Source organism: Galeopterus variegatus, unplaced genomic scaffold (genome assembly GCF_000696425.1).
Source record: "Galeopterus variegatus unplaced genomic scaffold, G_variegatus-3.0.2 Scaffold2009, whole genome shotgun sequence".
Taxonomy (NCBI): domain Eukaryota; kingdom Metazoa; phylum Chordata; class Mammalia; order Dermoptera; family Cynocephalidae; genus Galeopterus; species Galeopterus variegatus.
Window position 1 is genome coordinate 30,421 of NW_007728120.1, and position 4,618 is coordinate 35,038.

At 50.8% G+C, this 4,618-nt stretch overlaps 1 pseudogene; it reads right to left on the reverse strand.

The window, feature by feature from the left end:
• The window catches only part of LOC103596429, a 50,738-nt pseudogene that overhangs the window by 3,865 nt on the left and 42,255 nt on the right, over positions 1 to 4,618 (reverse strand).

Consider the following 4,618-nt stretch of genomic DNA (forward strand, 5'->3'; position numbering starts at 1 on the left):
TTCTTTTAAAGCCCTCAGAACCACACCCCTGAACACCATTATTAATCCATTCACTATGGCATGGTCCTACAATCTAATCACCTCTTCAAGGCCTCTATTACCATAACAGGATTTCCCACCCTCAACAGATAGAGTGGGGGCCAAGTTTTCAATACTTGGAACTTTGGGGGACACAATTTAAACTTCAATGAGTTGGGGGGACATTCAATCCATAGCATTTCACCCTGGCCCCCCAAAACTCATATCCTTTTCACATACAAATACTTTCATTTCACCCCTAAAGTTTTAACTTGTTTCAACTCAAAAGTCCAAAGTTCAAAGTCCCAGAATCTGTGAAGTCAAAACAAGTTATCTACTTCTAAAACACAATGGTGGGACCAGCATAGGGTACATGTTCCCATTCAAAAAGGGAGAAATAGTCCTCAAGAAAGGTGCAACAGATCTCACATAAGTCCGAGATCCAGCAGGGCAGGGATTAAATCTCAAAGCTGGAGAATCCTGTACCTTGACTCCATGTTTGATGTCCTCTGCGTGCTGGTGTGGGCGTTGGGCCCCCAAGTCTTTGGGCAGCTCTGCTCCTGGCTTTCCTGGTCTCAGGCCACACTTCAGCTTGTGTTCCACTCTGGTAGCTCCACAGGTCTGGGGTCTCCAAGGTTGTCCTGCTCTCACGGCTCCACTAGGCATGGCCCTGTTGGGGTTTTTCTGCTGTAGCTCCGACACCACTCCTGGTACCAAACTCTGCATTAGTCAGGGTTCTCCAGGGAGACAGAATCAATAGGATACATTATAAATATATGAGAGGGGATTCATAAAGGGAATTAGCTTACATGATTCTGAAAAGTCCCACGATAGGCTGTCTGCAAACTGGATGCCAGTAGCGTGGCTCAATCCAAGTCTGAAGGCCTCTTAACCAGGGAAGCTGATGGTGTCCTTGGTGTAAGTCCTGGAACCCAAAAGCTGAAGAGTCTCCAGCTCTGATGTCCACGGACAGGAGAGAAGTGTGTATCCCAGCTCCAGCAGACAGTGAGAGAGATTCACTTTTTTCTCCATTTTTTGTTCTCTTGGGGCCCCAGAGGATTGGATGGTTCCCACCCATACTGGGGGCAGATCTTTCCCACCCAGTCCACTCAGGCTCTCATGCTAATCTCTTCTGGAAACACCCTCATGGACACACCTAAAAAGATAGCTTCACTGGGTTTCTCAGCATTCCTTAATCTAATCAAGTTGACACCTGTAATTAACCTTCACAGTGTGGATACCTAGATTGGAAGGTAGTACGGGGTGGCACAAGACTGCCACTGCCCCTCTCGTCTGCAGGGCCTGGGGCAAGAGTACATAAAGAGGCCCCTACCTGTGCCAGGCTTTCCCTCTCTTCTGTGGCATATTGTACATTTCAAAGACAGCCCCACAATTTACCCCAATCCTTATACTTGTCTTACAATGTACCCTGATGCCTTTCCCATTGCAAGTCTATGTCCTCTGTCCCCTCATTTGGGCAGGATTATGACTACTGCAGAAATGGTGCTGCATGACTTCTGTGACTGGGTCACAAAAGGTGACACAGCTTCTGCCTGGTTCTTTTGGAGACCCTTGCTCTTGTGCCCCAGCTGCTGTACAATGAAAAAGCCCAGGCCACATGGAGATGCCAGCATAGGTATAGGAGCTCTGCCCACAGCCACCACCTGGGTGGGGACCTTCGGGACTGACTTTAACCCTAGCCAACATCTGACTGCAACCACGTAAGAGAATCATCCAGCTGAGACTTGTCAATCCCAAGACCGTGAGACATAAAAACAAAGTGATTGTTGTTGTTATATGCCTCTAAGTTTTGGATGTTTTTTATACAATAGTCACTGGAGCATATTTATCACAGGCTCCATCCTGTACCATGAGCAGCCTTGGGTGTGTGTTGGCACCCCAGAACATCTGTCCAAACTCTCTATGTTCTCCCCACATTCTCTTACACAAACAGCCACCACTGGCCACCCCTCGGGCCTGGAAGTGCACATCCTGCTCTCCTTGGGATGATATGGTGGGGCAGAGGCCAGCTCAGGCCTGGAAAGCAGGCTTGGGGACCTGTGGACAGAGGACCCAGTCTAGAAGCGATGGGTGGGTGGGCTCCAAGTGGGTTCAACCCTTGGTCCCAGCGGGGCAGAGAGCAGGCAGAGGAGGACCAGAGTGAGGCCCGCCTCAGGGCCCAGGCAGGAGCCCCACTGCCATCGTGAAGGGCAGTACTGGCTGAGCACTTTATATCCATCATCTCTTCATTCACACCCAGCCCTGCCTGGATGGCCTGATTTTCTTCATTGTCCAGATGAGAACACCGAGGCTCACAGAAGTCACTTGCTCAGGGGCAAAGGGCACATCATCTGAGGCCAAGGCCAGGTCCTCTCCGTTATACCACATTTCCTCAAAGGCCCTCCTTGGCTCAAAGACACTTGATGGAGCATTTCTTAGAAACATAGTCTACTTACCTTTGTTTAAAGACAACATCAAAACTATAATAGCTTTAGGCTAAATGGGGAGCCCCAAGGAGCCTGAAATAGGATGGCCTGGCCTTGACTGGGACGAGGCCAGAACTCAAAGGCTGGTGGGGGTCCAGCTGCATCCAGCCAGGAGCCCAGTCCCACTGGAGGTCACCAAACCAAGCTAGGGGGCCTCATTTATCTCTTTAGCTTCCCATCAAGGGATCTCCTTATCAGCTGCCGAGTCTTTAAACCCAATGTCCACACCAGGGAGTCTCTTTTTAAACAGTCTGGCCTTGAGAGAGACAGTCTGCTCCTTATCTGTTTTGTTCTGTGTTGACTTCCTAGTGCGTGTGAGCAGAGCCTTTGGTTTCTCTGTCTCCCGTTATCTCCCTGCTGGATTTCAAAGCTGCTGCGCTCCCAGCTGCTCCCAGCCCGAGCTTGTGCCTTACCCTGCAGAGACAGAGAGCTGGAGGGGGAAGGGGTCATGACTGGGCTCTGCCAGAGCCTTTCCTCCCAGCTGTTGTCTCCTTAGTGCCCATTCCCAAGTCCTGGAACATGCTTGGTAGCCCTCTCCTGCCTCGGCTCTCATCAAGGCTAGCTGGGTGTCACTTGTGGCTTCTCCAGGGACATATGACATCAAGAGGGAAGGCCTCTGGAGCCTAGATTGGGGTGGGGTGGGGGTGGAGCTGGGAGGAAGGTCCACAGAGCAGCCACTTTTTTAAAAAATTAGGGACCAACATGGGCTTCTCACTTCACTTTCATATGTGTATTTGTTTGCCAATTACATTACTAAAAGCAACTTCTACTATTTCTTAAAAAGAAAGGACACTTTAACTCCCAATGAGTGGGAAGATTATGTCATATTAAAATGATTGTGTTCCCCCACTTCCAGCCCCATCCCCTGCCAAGAAAGGACAGCCGGCAACCTCGCACGATCCCCAAGGCCTGGGAAAACCCTGTCCTGGCTGCGGCTCCTGGAATTCCACGGTGCCGCTAGGGCCATTTGCTCTCCATGCCTCCCTCTTCCTTTTCCCCTGGCACACTCACACTCACACTCGCACTCGCACTCGCACTCGCACTCGAACTCGCAGTCACACTCGCACTCACACTCGTACTCGCACTCGCACTCGCACTCGCACTCACACTCACACTCGCAGTCACACTCGCACTCGCACTCGCACTCGCAGTCACACTCGCAGTCACACTCGCACTCGCACTCGCAGTCACACTCGCACTCGCACTCACACTCGCACTCGCAGTCGCACTCGCACTCGCAGTCACACTCACACTCGCACTCGCACTCGCAGTCACACTCGCAGTCGCACTCGCACTCGCACTCGCAGTCACACTCACACTCGCACTTGCACTCACACTCACACTCACACTGCAGACTCCACTCAGGCAGCTCCTCCTTCCAGCAGGGCTGGCTCCGTGGCGTCAGAGCCCTGTGTCAGAAGGGCCCGCTTCTTGATGTAATGCTGTGTTATTGCCATCGTGAAAACTGAAGAAGGGCCTTGCATTTTCGCTGTGCACAGGACCATATAAATTATGTAGCCGGTCCTCCCTCCATAACATCCGATGTCACCCCTCAACCCAAGCAGTGCCTGCCCTGGACTCACACCAGTGACTACACTCACTCCCCTCCCTAACAGCCCTGATCACTCTAAACTGTGAGCCTTCCCTTGAGGGCCGGGGCAGAGTCCGCTTGTGCCTCACACCATGCTTAGCACATAGCAGTTGCTCAGTAAATGTGTGTTGAAATGAAGAGTCCAGATGGGAAAGGCCTGGCCCAATTCCCCTACATGATTCTGGCCAGAGCTGGGCTTCAACCCATTTCTCTTGCTTTAGGGCTAAGACAACCCTTCCACCCTCTCGCTCTCCTGATCAGTGGCAAAGACCAAAACCAACCCAGACCAAAGCCAAATATAAATTGCTTTCCTGACCTAGGACCCAAATTAATGTATTTTGTTTTCCCCAAAGGTACACTACCATTTTCTAAAACAAATTCTACTACACCAGAAATTCTAACACCCAAAGATAGCGGGGGGCCCTGCTGGATCTCAAGGAGCTCAAACTGGGTCTAGAGGTGAGGAACTGGTGAGCTGTGGACAGTCCACATTCTTTTTTTTTTTTTTTTTTTATTCCTTTTT